Source organism: Rousettus aegyptiacus, unplaced genomic scaffold, assembly GCF_014176215.1.
Source record: "Rousettus aegyptiacus isolate mRouAeg1 unplaced genomic scaffold, mRouAeg1.p scaffold_m13_p_10, whole genome shotgun sequence".
Taxonomy (NCBI): Eukaryota; Metazoa; Chordata; class Mammalia; order Chiroptera; family Pteropodidae; genus Rousettus; species Rousettus aegyptiacus.
The window spans coordinates 6,329,806-6,353,431 of NW_023416285.1; the positions used below are offsets into that span (position 1 = coordinate 6,329,806).

A 23,626-nucleotide genomic window follows, 5' to 3' on the forward strand; every position below is an offset into this window, starting at 1 on the left:
CTCAATTTAAAAATTAAAAAAAAAAAGTCCCTTTTTTTCTGTTAAAAATAATATATGATTATGATAGGAAAAGAAGAAACTGCAGGAAAAAATAACTCTTCCAAAATGATCACCTTTCTATTTATACTCACACAAACACACACACTTCTACAAAGGCAAGTGTGATTTATTACAAACGGTTGGGAACCCCTCGGACTAATTAGAATAAACATCTCATCCCTGTCCATAGAGCTGCTCGTTGCCTTTGACATTCTTTTTTAATTTTTGGAAATAATTATTGATTCATAGAAAATTGCAGAGATAGTTCAGAGAGGTACCATGTTCTTACCCCCAGTTCCCTGGCCGAAATTCTGGTTCTCATCATACACAATATATAATCCTCATACATCCCATTACACACATAAAGTAGTTTCAGAACTGCTAACCCGTACCCCACAGAGAAACAAATTTACTAACTAAATCACAGCACTTGTGTATATAGCTCTTATTGTCTTTCATTTTACCAAGTAGTACATCTAGTCAGATTCCAGTTCTCCAAAGTTGCTGGGCTTAGTTCTTTGCCTTTCTAACCCCTTTAGTGTGATTTTGTTATTTGTTGTAATTCAATTATGTTCATTTGTCATTGTTCCTATTCCATTTGGGGTTCCCCTGCCTTCTGGTTGATTTTAATTGTTAATCTGAGGGTTCGTGAAATAGTCATAGGATTCCAAGGGTTAGAGCCATACCAAGAGGTCTCCTCAGAGAAGTGCATCTCTCCCTACCTCTGCTCTCTGTTTCTATTTTTTGCTTCTTTCCTGCCTTTTCCTATCTGTCCTCTGCATGTAACTAATCTCTTTAGATTTCGATTTATCCTCTCGGTTCATCTTTTACAAAAGTTACATGTGTATGTTTTCTTAAATCTCTCTCTTCTTTCTTACTTAAAGGGTAGCTTACTACAGATACACCTTTTCACTTTGCTTTATTTACTTAAGAATATATTCTGAAAATCACATCGCAGCAGTTAAAAGAGAGATTTCTTTGTTTTTTTTTTATTATAGCTACATATTATTCCATTATGTGGATGTACCATAGTTTTTCAATAATTATTCTATGCATGAGTATTTCTGTCATTTCTGATGTTTTATAACAACAAATAGTGCCACAATGAATAACCTCGTGCACATACATATTTCACGTTCTAGATTCCTACAAATGGAATTGCAGGGTCAAAGGATAAGAGCATAGATAGTTTTGGTGGGTCTCGCTAAATTCCTGTCCAGAAGTCTGCCATGTAATGTTTGAAGAGAATGTATTATCTCACAGGTTTGCTAACAGGATATCTACCCTATTTTCTTTTTTCTTTTTTTTGAATAGGCTTTTTTAGAGTAGTTTTAGGCTCACAGAAAAACTGAGTGGAAAATAGAGTGTTCCCAAGTACTCCCCCTCCCCCACATGCGCCTCCCCCACTCCCTCGCTATCAACATCCCCCACGAGAGTGGCACATTTGTCACAACTGATAAACCTACACTGACGCATCATAATCACCCAAAGTCCACAGTTCCCATTAGAGTTCATCCTGGGTCTTGTACATTTTATGGGTTTTCACAAATGCATAATGGTATGTATACAACATTATAGTATGACATAGAATAATTTCGCTGCCTTGTAAACGCTCCACACTCTGCCTATTGATCCGTTCCTCTTCCCCAATCACTAGTAACCACTCATCCTTTTATTGTTTATACAGTTCTGCCTTTTCCGGAATGTCACATAGTTGGAATCATACACTATTTGGCCTTAAATGCACTTAGTGATGTGCATTTAATGTTCTTCCATGTCTTCTTATGGTCCACTAGCTCACTTCTTTTTAGTTTTGAATAATATTCCATTGTCAGGTTGTACCCATTTATCCATTTTCACCTCCCGAAGGATGTCTTTGTTTCTTCAAAGATTTGGCAATTTTGAATAAAGCTGCTATAAACTTCCGTGCCTCGGTTGTTGTGTGGACATGTTTTCAGTTCCTTTGGGTAGGTACCAAGGAGTGTGATTGCTAAATTGCATGGTAAGAGTATGTTTAGTTTTGAAAAAAAAAAAAAACACCCAAAACTCCCACAGTGGCTGTGCCATTTTGCATTCCTACCAGTAATGAACGGGAGTTCCTGGTGCTCCATTTCCTCATTTGCCGGCCTTTGTTGTTGTCTGTGCTTTGGATTTTGGCCATTTTAATAACCGTATAGTGGTATCTCATTGTTTCACTTTTCAATTTCATAATAATATAGGTTGTCGGGCATCTTTTCATTTGCTTATTTGCCATCTGTTTATCTTCTTTGATAATGTGTTGGTTCAGGTCTCTTGCTTGTTTTTAAGTTGGGCTGTTTGTTTTCTTATTGAAGGGTTCTTTGAATATTTTGAATAACAGTTCTTCATCAGACATGTATTTTGCAAATATTTTCCCCCAGTCTGTGGTTTTTCTTCTCATTCTCTTGACAGTCTTTCACAGAGCAGACTTCTAAAATTCGAATGATGTCTAATTTATCAATCATTTCCTTCATGGATCATGTCTTCGGCATCGCACTTGAAAAGTCACTACCATAATCTAAGGTCATGAAGATTTTCTCCTATGTTATCTCCTCGGAGTTTTATAGTTTTGCATTTTAAATTTATGTTTACCATCCATTTTGAGTTGACTTTTGTGAAGGGCGCAGTGTCTGTGTCTAGATCCATTCATTGCTCCAGCGCTACGTTTTTCTACTTTTAAGCTGTCAGTCTGAGAGGTGTTGTAACAACGTCGTTGTGTTATAATTTGCATATCTTTAATTACGAGTTAATTTGGACATTTTTATGTGTTCGAGGGTAGTTTTTTATATATGTTTGTGAGTTGTCTATATATTGTTCCTATTTTTATATCGTTTTGTTCCTTGCTTCTGAATTTAAAAGAATTCCTGACACCAGCCCTCGGTCACTGGGTCGGGGACCTGTCTGTCGTAGGTTTGGTGCTGCATCCCGGGTTCACTCAGCCACATCCTCCATGCGCGAAGAGGTCACTGCGCATGTGCGGGACGATGGCTCTGGCCTGCGCCGGGCCGGCTTTGTGGCAGGTGATGCCTCCCTCTTCCGCCCACCTCAGGCTGATTTCCCTTCCATGTCCGGCAGCCCTCGCCACCAGATCTGGCACGTTCCGTCCATAGTGCACTGCAGGGGCTCCTGAGAAGCACCCCACCCTGCTCCTGTAGCCCCACCACCCCCAGTCCCAGGCCGACAGGGAGAAGATGACTCCGATCCCATTTGAAACCTTCAGCCTCCCTGCCATGTATGCTGCCATTCAAGCTGTGCCTCCCTCTGTGCCTCTGGCCGCACAGCAGGAATTGTCCTCGATTCTGGGGACAGCGTAACGCACAACGTCCCCATCCGTGAGGGCTACTTCACTGCCCGGTGCCATTGTGTGCCTTGCTCTGGCCGGCCGGGACCTCACCGGCTACCTTATGAAGATTCTCCCAGAGAGAGGCTCTTCCTCTGTGACCACAGCTGAGACCACCAAGAAACTGTGCTATGTGCTCCTAGATTTTGGGAATGAGATGGCCATAGCAGCCTCCTCTTCCTCCCAGGAGAAGAGCTATGAACTGTCAGCCAGGCAGGTCGTCAGCACTGGCAACGAGCACTTCCGCTGCCCAGAGACCAATCCCAGCCTTTCTTCTTTAGCATGGAGTCCACAGGGATTCATGGAACAACTCACAATGAAGCCTGACTTTGACATCCACAAGGACTTACATCCCAATAATGTCCTCCCCAGGGGTACTACCGTGTACCCAGGCATTGCTGACAGGATGCAGAAGGAGATCACAGACTTGGCCCCAGCACCATGAAGATCAAGATTGTTGCTCCCCACAGCAGAAGTACTCAGTCTGGATTGGAGGCTCCATCATGGCCTCTCTCCACCTTCCAGCAGATGTGGGTCAGGCAGCCCGAGTGTGATGAGGCAGGGCCCCCCATGGTCCACAGGAAGTGCTTCCAAGTCTGAACAGATTCTCTGGCGATGTCCTCGAGACCGCTCTGTTACCAGTCATGTCAGTAAAATCTACAAGCCTTGAACAAAAATTTCTTATATTTTAGGAATCTTAAATCTTTGTACACGGCACACATTACAAATATTTTCTCCCGGTTTTTCAGTTGTGTTTTGATTTTGTTCATGGTGTTTTATGAGTAATGTATTACTCTTGAATCATTTTGAATTCAGTGTTGGAGCAGCTATGATATCAGGTTACTTTGACATCAAGCATCTATTTTTCAATATTTAAATAAAAAATGGTATTTATGAGTGTATGTTTCCACTATAGATCAATTATCTGTGGGTATTTCTATTATGGATCACTTCTTATAGCTCATTTAATTCCCATCACAACCTCAGGAAGTAGATATGAGTCTGCTTAAAAACCAGACTCTGAAAGTTTCAATGATTTTTGAAAGGTTACTCAGCTACACAGGGAAGCCAGATCTTTGGCCTTTAAAGCTATTCACTCTTCTCAACAGTGTGTTGAGAAGTGTCAGGATTTTGTTTTTCCAAAAATGCAAAACCTAGGAGAAAGAATGATAGCCCACAACCACCCTTTGCAATGGCCGTGATAATTTATTGTTATAATTTACTGGTATTTTCAAACTATTTCTTGATAAGGTGTGAGAATTTTGCTGTTTCTAACAATATTATGAGCATACCCTGATCTGTAGTAGGTAATAAATAATTCAGACTGAATTTGGCACAAGTAAATGTTTGTCCTTTCCCATTTTCTGTTCACTTGGGAGGAAATTATTTTTCCTCTGTTTACTGAACAAAAATGCATTTACATTGTTTTCTAAGCCAGCTGTGTGGTCTGGCCTCCTCTCTGCCATTGCTTAGATGAATAAATTGTGCAAAATTTACTTGCTTCAGATCCTGCTAAGAAAATATTCAGTTAGAATCAAGCACAGCAATCTGATATCTGGGTCAGATTTAAGAAATCAATTCTCCCTTGCTTCCAAAGAAATCATTTTATTCTGGAAGATAAACTGTCATGCTGCAACATCGAAAACGAAAATCTTCATTCAGAACCACTCCAGGTTTTCTGATGGGTGTATAGTTACATTTAGTATATGTAAAGACAGGTCAAAGGCAGTTTCAAATAATGATAACATTTTCTTGGTCTTGGCTTACTTATAATGACATGATAAAAAAAAAATACCATGCTTTTGTCTAGAGCATTTTATTGTCAGCACAAGGTGGTCCTGCATTTGGAGGCAGCTGTGAAGCAGGGGAAAAAAGACTAAGAGAGTAGGTTTTGGAGTCAGGGCTCTTAGGTCCAATTTCCAGACTAAATGAATTATTAGTCACGTGATTGACCCAAGTGTCTTGCCCTCTCTGAATCTGTATAACGTGGAGTTTTAATTGAGACTTGTGTGCAAAAACCTTCCATATGATCTAAACCGCGATGCAAACGTAACGCTTTTGATTCCTACCATTTTTCTTGTATCTTTTCGTCCCACTGACTTCCTAAGGTCGGTTAAGCTCGCTCCACCTGCAGAGGTCTACCCGAGACACGAGTGGCGTCGGCCTTCTGCTTACGTCCATTTTGTAAAGAAGCAGCTGCAGCAGGAGAGTGAGGGGGCGCGCATCCATCTGGCCAGCGATTTTATTTTTTAACGCGTACACCTCTATGCCAAGTCCTCTTTGGGGTTCCGAGAAAAGGGGGACAGGAACCACGCTTAGCCGGCTTACCACAGCTGCGGTGCTGCCCAGGGTTCTGGAATGATCCGTACACGAATAAATCCTAATCCCTCCCCTCAAGGCTCTCTCGGTACGTGGGGAGCAAACGGTAGCCACACTACTAAGCGATCTGACCCACTTCACAGGCTTCCAGAACAAAGCGCTGGCTATTTCTCTTGCTTTTCAGATTCTTAGCTGAAGTCTCATTTGCTCTAATTTGCCGTCAGATCAGATTTTCGCCTGAGCTCCTTTTCCTCCCCAACACCAAAGGGCCAAAAATTATGAGATCGACTCTATCTTCACAAAACAGGGAGCAAGTAAAGCACAATCATCAGTCCACCTGTGGTCCCCATTGTGGGAGCTGGGGTTCTTTTGCTGTCCGCCGATGTCATTCTCACTCCCCTCTGTGTCCACGAAGCAGAGCCAGCGGCATTTGCTTCACGGTTACGGTTCTCTGGCGTACACTCATAAGCCCACTGTGGTTTTAAAGCACAACAGCCCTTGTTAAAATAGCTGCTAAGAGGCCCTTTCTTGTCTTTCACCCATGAACATCTAGACCTGTGCCGTCTGATATGGCGGCCACTCAGGGGCTGGGGTCCTGGAAATGTGGCTGGTCCAAATAGGGAAAATACATCCTCAGTTTCAAAGATTTAATACATATAAAAGAACATAAAAGAACTCATCGATAAGGTGTATATTAATTATTTCTTAAGATGGCATATTTTGGATATATTATGTTACATGAGATGTAGTACTGAACTCATGCTTAAGCTTCCTTTTACTTTTTTAAATGTAGCAGCTAGAAAATTACAATCGCATGTGTGATTCTCATTATATTTCTATTGGATGGAGCTAGCTTAGACCTTGGTATTTTCAGATGACTTGTCAGACTCCTTCTCTATGGTGGCTTCCCCTTTGGTGGCTTTTGGCATTCTTTATTACTGACAACCTTCGGTTCACACAATCCTAATGCATCAACACTCTCAGGTATTGGTCCCTGAGAGACAAAAGGGTTAGAATCTGGATTCCTTTCCTCCCAGGACGTCTTTGCCCTCCACTCATACGCAATTTTGCTGACTCTGCCTCAGTATGCTATTGGTGCATATCAAGGAAAATTTGGAGCTTCCACCTGTATTCCACTTAAGAGATTTAGAATTACTCTAGTGGCTGAGAGACAGGACCCATGGAGACAAGTTGGTGCCTCTGCGCAGACTGGGGTGAAGCTGGTCACACTTCAAGGGCGTAATCTACAATGCGACATGTCGAGCCACCTAATCTGGTTTATTTTTACCATCTGTAAAATGCATGTAGCGCTTTGTGCCAATTTGGGTAACCAAGTCCAGAAAGTGGTCTGGAAATCCTATAACATCGGGGCCAAAAACAAAAAACTGGGAGACGCAGCAATCCAGTGTGTTTAAATGGTGCTGTCTGTGCATCAGCTCACATCAGAAAAACAAAGACTCAGCCGATGGGATTAAATCAGCTAGAGAGGTGGCACCCCCAGAAGCCTAAGAAATGTGTTGGGGCTTCAGGCATAACCTGTGCACATCAGTGTCAAAGTGCTGACAACATGCTTGTGACCCCAGGGACAAAAACGAATCCTTAAATCTTCAGAAAAATCTTAGTGTGAATTATAGCAAACAAACATCTCAGTACCTCTATCTCAGCAAGGATCTTGAAGCACCACTGAAGTGAATTTTAAATATGATCATGTTAACATATCCCTCCCCCAAAGCTTAGAAAATGTAGAGAGGCACTCGGCATCCTGTTTGAATGTGAAAGGTTGAAACCTGGATTCTTTTTCAACCAGGAGAGCAAAATGTATGCAAAGTGGTACCCACAGGACTTAAAGCAACTACCTCAGAGGGCTTCCGGGATGGTCAGGTGAGTTTTGGAAGCGACCTTCCTGAAAATTCAAGTCTGCTTTTCCATGTAAAAAGAGACTTTGGTATTGGGTGCCTCCTCACGAGCCACAGATGTTGAAAAGGGGTCCCAATTATTTTAGCGGGAATAAGAAAGGGGCCTCAACTTTAGGACATGCTGTTTGGCCATGCATACCTGGAGACGTGCAATTTGAGATATACTGCCAACCGGTTTTGAATCTTGGGGTTGAGCGGTGGTGGAGGGTGGCACCTTCAAAACTGTAGGCTGAAATTGCCAAGGGGCTCGAGGGGGATAAAAGGCCCTTCTTCTCAGAACAATCTGCTCTTCCACTGCAGCCTCTTTTAAAGGGAGTCATCAGGTAGGATCTGTGACTAGCAAACTTAAAATTGAACTGAAAATGCATGTTTACAAACAGATATGTAAAAAAAACAAAACAAAACAAAACTATCTTACCAGCTTTATTCATAGCAGCAGAAAACAAAATAAATGTTCACCGAGAAGTTAATGGATACAAAAGTGTGGCAGTGGATTACTACTCAGCCATAAAAAGTAAGGAACTACTGATAAATATGATAAAATGGATGAATCTCAAAAAACTTACATTTGGGCAGAAGAAGACAGAAAATAAGATTATGTGTTAGATTATCCCATTCATATGAAGTTATAGAATAGCAGAAAATCAAGTATGGCGACAGGTATCAGGGCAGTAGTTGTCTCCAGGGGGTGAGATTTGACTGGAGGAGGGACAGTCACTAGGAGAGACGTTTGGCACTAGGAGAGACATTTCTGGGATGATGAAAATATTCTCTATCATGTCTGTAGTTGTCGAAACTCATTTAAAAAGTACATAAAATCTGCATTTTGTTGTATGTAAATTAGACTCCCATTTTTTAAAAGGTAGAAGAAAAAAACATTTTTCAAATTTAAATACACTTTTTTTTTTTAATTTCACAGCCATCATGAGTCTATGGGTTGAATCTGACTTCAAAATTCATTCATACTCTTCTCTGTGGCTTTTTCTAAAATTCCTGTCTTTCACTATTTTTCCAGAGAGTTGAGAGAAAAGGAAAAGTAGACTGAACTTAAATGGGTTTTTCTAACCAGAGGGAGGGTTTGCCTTTAAAGAGGAGAGAACAATGCCTCCTCCATCAAATATCAAGTTTCAGAGACTGTTTTAATGATAATTGGTCTATAATGGTTCCCTTAGCAACTAGCAACTAACATCTGAAATAGAACTTGTAGTTTGAGAAAAAAAAAAAACGAACTTGGATTATTCTGGTCAGTTTTTCAAAGAGACAAACAGCTGGAAAAAATCTTTCATTTCAAACAGAATAAAGGTAAAGATAACATAGCTTTAAAATAGAGAGATAAACTGGTTTCACCATATACCTTTCCACTTCTTTGAGAGTTGGTCAGCAAAGTTTAACCTAGCCTCTATCCCCTGCCTGTTGATTAATCACGTTCAAATACTGTACGTGATGACTCAGCCAATCTGGATATAGGCCACCGAAAGTAAATTCTATGCCACATGCATTATGATTTCTCAAATCCTGAAGAAATAAGCAATCTTGTCTTAGTTGTTACAAAAGTGGTTTAAAATAAATGCTGAAAGACCATGGAGATTCTAATAATTTTAATTAATAAAAATACTAATTAATAATACTTATGCTCCAGTTTCCTGACTTCAGTGGGTTCTCTTTTTTTTGATTTGTAGTCATAACATGATGATGATGATGACAATGGTGACGATGATAATGACAATGATGATGATGATGGTGATGATGATGATGATGATGATGATGATGTTGGTGGTGGTGGTATCGGTGAACAGGTGCTTATGAGAATGTTGGCTGCCAAGCAGAATGTGGGTAGCAAATTCATTGCCCACAACAATTGCACACTGGAACTCTCATCTTGTGGCTGGAATTTTCTCTGTTCTTCCGCGTGTGCTATTCCATGACATCAAGACTATTTTCCCTGCCTAATTTACAAACCCGTTCATCTTGCCTTTCACAGTCCCTGGACAGGCAGCTTTTCCACCAGTGAAACTTTCCTTCTCACCACCACATAATCAACATATGCTTATTCTTAGAACAGGAGGGTTCAACCTGGCCTGAAAAATAAGCTTCTAATGATAAAGAAATCATATATTCTCTTTATATGTATTTTCTTTTTTATTTCCAATTTTAATGGAGTGCACATGAGACACATGATACTACATTTGACAAATATAAAAGAATATACCCATTAAATAATTCTGATGCATTAATATAGCTGAAATAGGTAGATACGATTAAGTTATACAAAAACCATAAAATCCTGAGCAACTAAATTTGCTAAAATGGCTGTGTTATTGGACATTGGTCTTCAAAAGTTCAAAAAGACTGCAGCGAAAGTTTTCATTTTAAGAGAAATCATTGAAAGAACCAACTGACCTTGCTCTTCTCTGTCTCAAGTCAGAAAATAAACAGTGAAAGTGTATCTTAGTGGTTTGCAAGTGATTCAGAGCAGGATGCTCGGCTAATAGAAAGCCATCGATTGGGCTGGAGGAAATGAGTTGGCTGCAGCATGAGCTATAAGCCAGTGCCCGGGGTTGAGGGGTAAGGGAAGGCTGCCAAGGTACACTGCATTTCTTGGGAGGGGGCCAAGCTCGGCGCTGAAGGCCTGATTCGGAATAAGGATTCTGAATCTAGGGTTTCCAGCCTTCGCAAAAGTCTTACCTTGATATTCAATATTTTTTATTCAATTTTTCAAGATTCTTGATATTAGTATAAAACATTCCTCGATTGCAGTCTCCAAAACCAATTTGTAGGTTAAAATTTATTTACGGCTCTTTGACTGACTATTCTTTTAGACTGACAATCAACATTCCTCCGAGACTCTCTTTTCGGAAATATCTATCACTCTGGAAAATAATCAAGTTTGCCAAGAATACTGCTCAGAAAAAATATTAATGGTTCAAGACTATCAAAGCCATTTAGCCATTCTCACCAGACTGCTTCAGGAACAGGGCATAGGGAAGGGTCGCCGTGCAGCGGGAAACCAGCAGACATCAGCTCTATTCTGGGCCTGACTTCTGTGTGACCTTGAGCAATTCACTCAATTTTCCTGTAGTTCAGTTTGCTCAGGTTTCAAAAAATTGCCATGATAATGCCGGGATGTTGTGGAGAGTCATCAGATTAGCAAGCTACTTTGGACTCCTGAGACTCAGCTAATGTGGAAATAGATGATCACCAAGACTTGCCCTACAGCAATACATCATAGATTCTCTGTGTTCTCCTCTTTCCTTCCCTCACTGCTTTAAAGCCCCATGAATTATTCCCTTCAAATGCTGTATTGTTCTCTTTGAATCACTATTCGGTTACAAATGATGGGATAAATGTATACTCGACTGAAATCAGTTCATTTCAATTTAGCACGAGAAAGACTGATGGGGTACTTATAGAAAGTAAGTATTAGTTTGATGACAACCCATCATTCCCCCAATATTAAAAGAGTCTCCTGGCTTCCATCTCTTTTTTTTCTAACCTTACAGAAACTAAAGTTGTTTTACTAACACCTCATATTTTCCAAGTGATTACTAGCTGCTAGGCATTAACTCGTGTTATCTCATTTAGTTCCCACAGCTCCATGAGGTGTATTTCATTAGTATCCTATTTTTTTTATAGACCAAAAAACTGAGAGAGGATTAGCAAAGACTCAGAGTCACTCAAGTAGTCAGAAGCCTGTCATTCTACCCTGTGTTTCTAACTGACACTTTCCCCAAAGGTGAGTAAGCTTTTGAAGATTTGCCATGCTTGTTAAGGAGGAAGCTTCTTGAGACCCACAACACGTAGTCCTGGTGCCATGGCTTGTTTATTGCCCATTAGAGTCTTAAAAATGAGGGACACTGGTATGGACTCGGTGAGGACTGAGGGTCAGAACACAGACGTTACAGGGAGTGAAAGAGAGCCCTCCTGCCGTTAGGTTGAGTAGGTGAGTGCGGCAAGCCTTATGACATTGTTATTGGGTGGGTAAGCACATGCGGCTAGAAAGCGACACAATGCAGTTGTGCTCATGTCTGCAAGAGCAAGTGTTTCTTTAAAAAATCACACCACCAGAACCCAACTCTTACTCCCACGAGCCAGTGAACTGCTCTGGGAGACTGCAGAAACATCGTCGCTGCAAGTCAAGGTTTCTCAGCCTCAGCACTAAGGACATTTTGGGCCAGATCATTCTTTGTGTGTGTGTGTGGGATTGTTCTGTACATTATGGGATCTTAAGCAGAATCCATGGCCTCTAACCACCAGCAGCCAGTAGCGTCTCCAGACTTTGTCCAATGTCCCCTGGTGAACCACTGTTCTATGCTGTCCTGGCTGACTCTAGACATTGAGGAGGTGCAGCTGTGCATGTTTATTCTCCCCATAACACTTCTTACACGAAGTGGATGTCCGAAGAATCCAGAGTTCAGTAAGACCTGCTTTTTGCTTATGAGTCATTTATATTCCGTTAGAGAAAACACCGTATACTATAAAGTACTGATGGCTATAAACAAGTTTCTGATACTGAACTTGAAACGTTCACCTCAGACTCCTGGAGAAGCCCTGCATTTAGGGACCTTGGTAGAGAAACAGCCCAACCAAGAAGAGAGAGAAGACCCATCAGAAATGAAGGCTGGGAACTACAGTTTGGAAAAGTAGTGGAGGCAAAGGGATGTGTTTTAGGGATATGAGGTGGCTGACAGGTACACTCGCTCCAAAGAGAGGAAGGGAGGGGATACGGAGCTGAGAGCCGGAGGAAGACGTGGCCTTGTTGGCCGGAACCAAAGCACTTTGAGCAGAGGGGCAGCTGGCAGCTGGCGTGGAGTGAGAAGTTATGGCAGATGAGCAAGTGAAGTCAGGAGAGAGCACCATCCCGGGAAACTTTGTTAAAAAAAAAAAAAAAAAGAAAAAAGAAAAAGAATGAAAGTTAGGGCCTGGGTATAAAGCAAAAGAAAAGGAAATTTAAGCTGCTGTATTCACGGAATGGGTCCAGAACAGACAAGCTGGGTTATAATGGAAGAAAGGTGAAAAAAAAAGCTCTGTGGCTTAAGTAATTGGAGGGCTTCGAAGAGTCCGCAGCACAAAGGGAGGGCGGCAGGAGGTAACTGGCCAGGACTCTCTCTGGTTCGGGTTGTTTTAAAGCACTGAAAGAAAAATCGACACAGAGACGGACTTCCTCTTCCGGTCTGGCATTTCCTTGCGAAATCACAGAAATAAGAGGCCTTTCTCTTAAGGTGTTAAGAGCCAGATGGTGCTTTAAAACATTGACCTTCCCCGGGCCTGCTTTCGGTGCTGTGCTAGCAAAACTTTATCAACTGGCTCTCAGGGACAAAACAAAACAAAACACTCAGATGGGTATTGGAGTGTTTGGTGATTTCGGTGGTGCAAATATTCCCCCATCGCTCGTGTTAAGCTGCCATCAAGATGCCATTGAACAAGGGAAAGGGACTAGGAATGCTCAGTTGGCTTTTGCTATCTGGTGAGAGTGGGTTTTGAGCCTGTGCGAGCCAGTGTGGACTGGCTTCAGCAAACCGGTGTGTGCCCTCAGTCTGTAAGCCAGCCTTCCTGGAATGCCATCTTCCCGACATGTGTGCAGTGACTGACGCTCGGGCGGAACTAAGACTTTCAAGGGGAAGGGCTTTTCAAGTACCCACTTGTCTCAAGGTAGTGGTTTCCATTGTTGAGACTTTCCATCTGCCCATCCACGTCGGATTACAGGATGGCACACTCAGGCAGCAGGAAGCAACCTGAAACTCGTGGGACGCATGTGGGCCACCAAAGACTTTACAACAACAACAACAAAATAAACTAATAGGGAGAAAGAATTCGCAGTATCTACAAGTTCTCACATTTAATTCCACTGAAGTTACATTTTGACACTGGGACAATGTAAAAATTCTGACTTAAAGACATTGATCTTCAAGAAAATCTTTGTGTGAACTTGTCTTCTATTTTTTTGTTTGTTTGTTTGCTTGTTTTGTTTTGTTTTGTTCATTAAAGGGATGCTAGGAATAAATCTGTTTCACATATCAGAGTCATCAAATTAAGATCCAAGTGGCCACATGTGTAAGGTCTTGTTACCCACTAAAACCTTTTTGGGGAGTATTTTTAAAATAATCTATTCCTATGTAATCAAAAAAAAATTGACAGTGAATGATAGAAAAAAATAAAACACCTAAAATCTGAGAGGCACCTATGTATTTTTGCCTTTTTCCTTCTAGCCTTTTTCCTCCCTGGGTTTCTACTGCATCTTTTTGTCCTCAAGGCGTTTAGAACAGTGAGGTGTGTTTTGAGTTCACATCTTATTTTTGAAAAGAAGTAACAGTGGGTAGGTGCTGATGAGAGAAATACTCTTGTTAGCTACTCCCCCTACCATTTTACTTTTTCCGTCTTCAACTCTGTAAATTAAAGATGTGAATACAGGCTGGTACAAAAAGCCCGAATATTTAATTCCTTAATTCGACTGGAGCGCTCTCTGGGAAATGCAGCTCACCTTTGTGTCCATAAATAACCGGATGATGTCGAGTTGCGTCATTGGGCCCAGGCAGGTGTAATGCGGCTTCACTGGGTGTGCACCGGTGGTCTTACAAAGGGCAGTGGTTTTCCTTGATTTCTGAGATGTTTGTAACGTCTTCTCTACGATTGCCCCGACTGCTTTTGACTTTCTTGTAATAGCACAGACGTTTTCCCAAATGTTTGCATGTTTTTAGTCTATCACCATCCCCCTTGTACAATTCTCAGAGGGTTTTTCTTGCTGGAGGGCTGATGACCAGGTCTCACTGAGCTGTTGGGGACATGAGATTTTCATCTGTTTACCCCTTATGGCACCTGTCCCCGTGGCTGATAATGATGAAGATCTCTGGCATTTTCAGGACTTGACAATCTATCTGGTCTTTTCACAAACATTTGCTCAGTTCATCATCACATTCTGGGAAGGAAGCAGAGGAGGGTTTTATTGGGGAGAGGGGTACAAGGGAAAATCAGCATTTAGAACAATATTACCTAGCAGGTGGGAGGTAAAGGTCAATCGGCTGTCATCGTCTTAAACATTTCTCAACGTTGTGCTTTGCTTTTCTTTCCTTTTTTGCTTATCAGAAATGACCTATTATCTATTTTTACAACACCCTTTTTTCATAGAAGATTTAAGATTGTCTGTGGTGTAGCAGGACAAACCTGGGATTATTTTATATATCATCTATGGAATTATTTCATGTGTATCATGTATTAATCTCAGTGCTCTTCTTTACTGTTGATGATAGATAATGGGTCAAATACCTATGGCTCAACATAACATCCCTGGTACCACGATGACCTAGGTGGCCTCATCTATTTTATTTTTTATTTATTTTTTATTTTTAGGTGAGACAGCGCTTGGTTGACCTTACAGACTGCAAAGACCTTGGCATCTTACAATTCTTTCTATTTTATTATTTTTTTATTTTTATGCCTACAGCACCTGGTCTTCCTTGGTGGTCTCCCATCCAAGTACTAACGAGGCCCAACCCTGCTTAGCTTCTGAGATCAGATGGGATCAGGCTTGTTCAGGTTCGCATGGCCATAGCAGGCGGCCTCATCTAGAAGGAAGTAGGCTTCCAAAACCTCAGCCAAGAAGGTGAGATCGTCAGATCCGTCCTTTGGAAACAAATGCCTCTGAACTTGAGGCACAGTCACCTTTCTACGCTTGCTCCTCTAATTTCCAATGCCAGCAGTAAGCACACGTGCTGTTAGGGTATTAGGACTAGAGTAGGCTAAACCACAACTGGATTGTGAACCGTGATGGGGTTGACCAATTTTCATAAAATAAAACGAAGAACTTTCTCCATTGGATGGAGTCAAAGACATTGCAAATTCTACTCCCATAATCCATTCAGGCATTGAGATGTCAATATAGACATACATTTTCTGACATTGTTCAAGACACTCGCTGTCTATCCCTGACAGATCCAGGTGGACTTTACTGAAAATCGTGTGTGTCGGGGAGGGGGAGCGTGTGGAGGGATTCCAGGGACCGTAATGGTGGTATTAGCCCACCTCCCACGCGTCTCAGAGATTTCCCTAATGCTCACAATTGTTCCAGAGTAAAGATGGAATTTGACTCTAATTCTTCTGATATCAGGCTTTCAACTCTGAATCCAATTTTCAGTCTTCCCCATTGCTCTTGCTGCCTGCTCACAGAGTGTTCAATAAAGGTTTGCTGAACTGGATTGAATGGAACTGGAGGCCAAAGGGAGTTTTAGATCTTCCTTCCCAATAAAGACAATTTCCTCTGAACCCGATTCTCAGCTTTCTGTTCTGCCTCTGAGTTCATTTGATAAGAGACTTGATTTGGGCTTGCTTTAGCAGATAAGTTCAGTTAATATTTGTTTTAGGAAAGTGGGATTAGTGAAGACAGGTAGAGAATAAATTATACATTCTCTGAGCAATTGAAGGCCCTTAGGAAACCATGCAGCTGCCACAGACTTCCAAGTGAGCTTCACACAGAGGGGGCTGGAGGCGACTCCCCAATATTCTGGTTTCTATTTATTGGAGTCACTTTGGAAGTGGTAAAAATAGGATGATTGGGCTCTTGAGTCAAATAAGCGTGAGAGAGAAAGTGACATTGCTTTATGTAAATATGGAGAAGGTGGGGAAATCATAGGAGGTGAGTATTTTGTTGAGTCAGTATGTGTAAGATGCCAAGAAGGGCGTGAAGTAGGAGGAACCAAATCAACCCACAAAGCAGACCCTGGCAAGAGCAGCCATGCTCATGCAGAGTCCAAAGAGTGTACCCAGCTTAGGTAGCATTTTGAATGAGGTTGGCACTGAAAATTTTAGAGGAACAAAAAAATATGTAGAAAGAAACTGGGCACTGATAATAGCTACTAGGTCATCCTTCATCCTGCCTTCCCAAGGTCTCTCCATTTTTAGATGAAGACACTGAGGCTCAGGAAGATAACACAAACAAGGTCACAGAGCTGGAGAATCATGGAGTCATTGCTGCCCGAAGGTCACATTCTCACCATGGCAACAAACCCGCTACCTACAACTGGGCCAAAGAATGGATGGAAGGCACTCCGAGATTTGTCAGCTTTTCCCCAAACTCCTGGGAGAGACTCTGAGGGGATCTGAGGATATGTGAGACAGCTGGACTCTGCTTACGACCCGGATTCTAGTCTCGCCTCTCCCTTCGGTCCCTCTTTACCACCAGCCCCTTATGCCTACGTGATGCACATGAGTCTGGGAAGGCGCCAGGCCCTGGCGGGCAACGCTTGCTTTACAGCCAAGCACACACCTGCTTCCTGCAGCTTGCCAAACCCTTTAGCTGTTGGCTGCTGGGCTCGATGATTATCTGCCTGCAGACCCCATGCCTGCATTTCCTTTTCACAGAAGAAAAAACTCTTGTCTGTCTGTCTGTCTGTCTTTTTCTCCTCCCTACCCATCCACTTTTTCTCTTGCTCTCTCCTGCCTTCTTTCTTTTTTTGATTGGACTTTGGTTCTCGGTTTACAAAGATTAAAAAAAAAAAAAAGAATCGAAACTCCTTTGAAATGCTCTTGCCGGCTCTTGGGCGCAGGGTGTTCCGAGCTAACGCCCTGCACCTCTGGCCTGCCCCTCAAACGCCTTCCTTTCCTATCTCTCCCCGGCTCCCTTTGTTGTCTTTTCTCCCTGCAGCGTTTCTACCAAGTCCTAAACACGGGTGTTTGTTCTGACTGATTCTGTGTTGTTTGTCATGCAAATAGGATTTCGCTTCAAACATGATTGTAATTTGATGGATGTTCTGGTCGTTTGTCATATCAGGGAGCTCGCACTAGTATAATATTTTTACCCAACTCTGGTAGGTCCCAGAAAGCCCCAGATTTAGGGGAATTAAAACTGTGTTGATTATATTTATCGAATTCATAATCCGTAACATTTTCACACACCCATATGAATGTGCCTTTACCATGAATTTTTAAATGGCTGAAGAGAACAATAATTTTTCAAGGTTTTAAAAAATATATCTATATGTACATGTGTACACATAAATATGTACATATTTTTACACATGCATGCACATATATGTTCATACCTATATATTATATATATTTCAGTTACGCTTCTGTAATTAATTTTTGTTTATATTCGTGAAAATAATGATTTACTTTTTTTATTAAAAAATAAAATGAGAGAGCTAGATTGAGGTGCTGAGTTTCTGGTGCCGACAGGAGCATAATTAATAGCAAAGGTCTCGGGTGGAATGCTGTGTGCCTAGGTGGACAGGTGTAAGGAGCCTGTAAACAGATATACTATGGAGGTGCAGTAGGGCTGGGGGTGTGCAGAAGTCAAGGGTCAGTCCCAGGGGAGCAGAGGGGGAGGGCCTCATTACCCCAGGATAATTCATACTGAGCTAAGACCAGTTAAGGTGAATACACACACACACACACACACACACACACACACACACACACACACGGTGAATCCACAAACACAGGGACGTATTTTGGAAAAAATAATAAAAGCAAGTTTGACTGGGTAATGTATGATAACACTAACAGTTCTGATATTAAGTTCTTATATTTTAAAACGTAAGTTATAAATGCAATCATGATCTAATTCTTAGAACAAACGAAGAATGGACCAAGTTGATTTCATTGTTTCGAAGGGGGGGAGGTGCATGATTTTTATGATAAACATATGAGATCAGGATAAAATATTCTTTACTTCCCAGTGGTGTTTCACGCTGTAACCTTAAAGGGAGTATGGTTTTTAAAAAAGTATTTAGTACTTTGCTCATGGTTCCAAGAGCCCTTCTTAATCTCTTGATAATGAAATTATTCTCTCTTAAATACTTTAAGTCTATCTCTGTAGTGTGTCCTTTCTTCAATTGCTAACTCTGTCACCTTCTCATGTATCAATAATTTTACAGAATTGGGACTTTCTCCAAGATCACTCTTATTACTCTCACCAATTTAATGAAATCGTTTGCAAATTTTTGTTCCTTTATGATTGCTTCGCATTGTGTATGTCAAGTTGGGAAGACCCTAGCAAAACAACACACAGGTTTGTAGCACCTGACCGTCACAGAGTCTGGCCAACGAGACATCACATAATGGGTCGAGATGGATCCCGGTGTTAAAGGAAGAGAATTGAGACTAGTGACTCATTAACAAACATGTTTCTATCTTTTTGACTTTTGTTGTCCTTGAAACTATGTAACTATGGGAGCAAGAACGAGAAGAATTGAATAAACTGTAACATCTTTGGTCAAGAATCCTGCCTACGTGCTGCCCTGCGGATTAGATGCACAGGGAAGGGAGTGTTCGAGATCCACAGACACAGGATCGACCAGCCAGCAGAAAGTCAGGGTAAACGGCTCACTCCACCGGCACTATGTGAGGCTTCCGTTTTCCAAATCTGGTTTCTGCCGGGGTCCGATGTAGAAGCGACGGACACCTTGGGACGATAATGATGTCGTAGACATAATTTCCTGGAATCCACGCCAAACCGGAGCCTAGCAGGCAGGAGGTTCTGTCAGGGGGGGCCCTGGTGGCCCCGCCCATGACAGGGAGAGAAAGGACGCCGGATTCGGCAGAGGGACAAGGCAAGAGGCAGCAAGGCTTATCAGGAGCCTCACTCAACCTTCCGAGGCTGGGGTGCCTTTTGGGATTGCTCCCAGACGAGGGCGAGGGGACTGATTATATCTGCACATTGAGCAGTCATTGCTGGGAAGGAGCCGTGTGTTCGGGCAGGCGCCTCACCCTCTTTGACAGGGGTTGATGGGTGAGGCTGTTGCCGGAGCAGGTCCTGAAGCTTGGGGTGAACATAATAACTCACACTTACTGAAAACTTAACTGCGCGTGTGCATAGTTACGACTCAGGGTCCTTCACTTGAATTACTTAACATAATTAGTATAACAAACCTTATAAGAGGCTATTATTGTTTTCACTTTAAAGATGATGAAATGGAAGTTTAATCAGAAAGTGGAAGAACACTAAGCCTACTATGCACAAAACATCCCCGCGTGCCGAGCTTTGTGTAAAGTCTCCGTCACCGCCAGCCGAACCACGCGAGCTGTCCTTTGTCCAGCCACGTAATCCTCCTGTGGCGCCTCACCAGGCATTCTTCGTTTCGTTCAGTTAAATGCGCCTTACACAGCACGCAGTGCGCTTCTTCTCTCCTGGTTCCTAAAAGACAGGGAGCGCGATGACTCCGTATCACAGAGGGGGAAAAAATGAGATTCATCTCTTCGTCCATCGACTGTGTCAAAATGTAGTTGATCAGCATTATTGCACAGCGGGACAGGTGCGAGGTTTAGGGAGAACCAGTAATAAACAAGTCGGATGAAGTCGCTTCCCTTAACGAAGTTACAGTCTAAAGCCTCATGAAGGTAAGGTGACTTTCACAAAGTCATAGACTTGGTGGTGGGAAAAATCATTGCTGACACTTTGATCTGCTGACTCCAGAATCTCCATGCTCACCCCTAAGCCACCTGTATCTTGGGCCTTTATTACAACCCCCTCTCACCTTGACACAAAGGGAGGGGATGCTCCAGGACAACCTGTCGTGGTCCCTCCAGTGTCCACGTCGGAATCCTTCCAGGGTCACCTACCCGTCAGTTCTGCTGACCAAGTGCTTGTCTTCATGCCTTAATGCTTAATGCATTTCCGCTTAGTCAGCCACCAAAATCAACAAACAGAGAAATAAAGCCGGCTGAAAATAAATAGCCTTATTTACAATAAGCCTGGAAAAGTATAACTTGGATTTTGGATAGATCTTTTCAGTGCATTGCTTCCCCTAGACAGGATTGTTAACCAAAATATCTGTAGCACTTTTATGCACGCTGGGAGCTGTCTCTCCTTCAGAAGGGAGAGGACTCACCGCAGTGGGGAAAAACCCGAGGATACCTGAAATGAATACAATAATAATAATAATAATAATAATAATAATAATAACAACAATAATAATAATAATACCAACAACAACAACAACCCCAAGGATGAACTCAGGTGGTTCAGATGTTTAGAAAGACACAAAATAATTTAGCGTAGAGTTGTTCTCTACAGCATAGGTGGCCACAGTCCTTACTGTACTAAGTGGATGCCCTACAAATGAGGCTTATTTTTCCTGATTTCTTGGTGGATGGAAGTCAAGTGGCTCTATCAGTACTTTTCTCAATCTCTCTGAATACATTTCAGTTATGACAATTCTATAAATCTTTCCTCCTCTACTCCCTGAGCTAAATATATAAAAACATCAATACTAACATAGCAAATGCGAGAATATAGATATCCTGGGTCAGGAAGATGAGAATAACCACTAATTCTAGTACATCGTATAAAAGTAGCTTTGCCATCATTTATGAATGTCTTGTTTTAATGCCTTATATTAATCCTTTTCTATACTAAGTGTTTTAAAAGTAACGGTATCAAGGATGAGTTCTACCATTACGGAGGTCTTCTTATGTGCCAGGGGCTACGCAAAGCATTTTATATACATAATTTTATTCGCTCCTCTCTAAACCAGATTCAAGTTCCTCAAGCACATTGTGATGTTAGGGGCAGCACCAGAATTGCACACAGGTGTGTATGGGACTGCCGTCTTCCCTAGTTACACAGGCTCCCCGTAATCCTTATCAGTGGGCGGAGAGTTACACCACTGTGTGTGTCTTTGTCTCATAGGCCTTCCACAGCATGGGAAAGTGCTCTCTGAAAGTGTGTGGTAACAACCATTTCTTCAGCTCCTACCATTCTCAGGCACTGGATTCGACACTGGGAAGAGAAGCTAAAACAGACACAGATCCTGCTTGCACGGTTTCTAATGTGTAAGGGAGGAGTGCTTGACCCTTTATAAGTGCTATGGCAAAATACATGCAAAACAGTGTGGCTTTTATTATCAATTTTTGTCATCCCAACCACCTATGAAGTAGACAAGAGCAGGTCTTGTCCACCTATGTTGGAGTCCCAGTTTCCTCGTTTGTAAAACGCATTCCCATTGGATGCAGTATCTGGTACAGAATTAGCTAGTGAAGATTTTCGTTCTGGTCCAATGTCATCTCATGTACACATATGCAAAATTACTATCATTAAGTTAAAAATACAGTGAAAAATGTATCTAAAGTACTGTGAAACAGTTGGAGAAAAGTTAAAGAAAGAAGGGAGTGATAAAGCCACAATATAACGCTCCATTGCTGGTCTTCTATGCATGAAGCATTTTATTTATTCCAGTTTTGCAGAGAGAAAGAGGAGGAAAAGAAGTGAACCATTTTGCTCAAGGTTTCATAGCTAGTAAGTGACACAGCTAGGGATGAAATTCAAGCCTTTTAAACCCTCAGACCTGGGTTCATCACACCGCACCATACCACCAGCCGCAGGGAACGGCATCCCGCCGAAAAGGAGATTATTTCTGGGGCTCAGGGAGTACTTCGGTGTCAGCTCTTAGGACGAAGACTAAATTCTTCTTTTCTTCCTAAATTCATGTCATTGTTTAGATTGATGGCGAGCAGCAGTGAAAATGAACAAATTAGCTTTATATAATTATGAAATTTTTTTTTTTGCAGTTCTGCTAATATCATTGATAATTGGATCAGACTCTGAGTAAAATAAAAAATAAAGACAATTCTCCTAGCAGAGATAGGTCTGTTGCTAAAATGTAAATGTTAACAAAGAAAAACCACTTCCTTTCACATGGGGAATCAGTACGTGCTGCACGAAGGCTTTGGTACAAATCAAAGCAAAGGTTTATTTATAGGTAAAAATGGAGTGGTCACAAAAGCAAGGCATGGAAGTTGTGATGGTCTCCAGTTGTATTTTCTGAATATTTCTGGCTTTCTGAATTTTGGCACATGGAAGAATGGAACTTTTAATGCCTTTGAAGTTAGGTGGAGCTATATGAATATTTCTGGCCGGACAAAGGACGAGCATTTGATCACTAATATGAGACTTTCCGGTTTACTCATTCTGTTTAGTATGTTGATTGGTGATGTTTAAATGGTTGTGGTTCCATCAGCCCCAGCTTCTGAGTGATTCCAATGAGAAAAGGCCTCACCTGCACCCCCTGTCCCTTTTGACCTGCAGTGGACATTGTAGTGTAAGTTAAAAAATGCATGTTTTTTATTTTAAATATTAAGCTTTGGGGGTTATTTGTTCTTGGAGCCTAGTGTAGTCTAGCCTGCTTGGTACAAGAATAGTAATGGGACACACTCAATACAAATGTTGCTATTCTTTCCCCAATCCTCTTTAATATCCGCCTTTCTTGGGAAATTTTAAAAAGTGTTTCTTGAACTCAAAAATAGCATTTCCACGGAAGAAGAGTATTCCCTCCTTTTTTTGCCCTTAGAGTTAGAAATAGAGTAATAAATCTGAAGGCATTATTTGTGAGTATTTGATTTTGGGTTTTGGTTTATGGATGGGAAATAATTAGGGATAAAACCTGTGGTCCTACTGTGTATGGAAAGCATGCTACTGAAAGGTGCCACTTAACACATGATCAATTTAATATTTTTACTTCTGATGGAATCTCATGGGTCAAAAGTACACCAGTCACTGGAATTACAACGTACTTTCGACTTTAAATATCATTGAGCAACTTTGTTTATTCTGGATTTTGCCATCCTGGGAAGCATAATAAAGCATGACATGCTGACCTTAGATTCACCTTTTTAAGAAAATATTAAAATAGTCTATAAAATGATGATTTTATATGATCGAAAACCAACAGTTCAAAATCGAGAAGAAAATTTTCTTAAAACAAAAAGCTTTCCAAATGTTCAACTTAAAAACAGACAGACAAGAAAACATTGCATTCTTATCACACACATCTCAGAAACAAAGGGGAAAAATGCTTTGTCTTCAACACTTCTAAGTCTATGCAAGAAAACCAAATGTATGCTTGTACACCAACAACCACCTAGCTGTTCACAAACAGAGGTAACAGCCACTAGGGATTGAAAAACTAGACTGACTGAGGGCCCTTCTGAGAAAGGAAATCCTAGGGCAATGACTCACAGGAGAAGCAATTCTTTAAAAAGAAACATTGGCAAACTTTGGGATTTG

At 41.6% G+C, this 23,626-nt stretch overlaps 2 pseudogenes; one reads left to right on the forward strand and one right to left on the reverse strand.

Annotated features, from left to right (window-relative positions):
* The first annotated feature begins 2,980 nt into the window (after positions 1-2,980).
* On the forward strand, positions 2,981-8,567 carry LOC107507344 (annotated as a pseudogene).
* A 6,494-nt stretch (positions 8,568-15,061) lies between these two features.
* On the reverse strand, positions 15,062-15,180 carry LOC118608975 (annotated as a pseudogene).
* Positions 15,181-23,626: the final 8,446 nt, after the last annotated feature.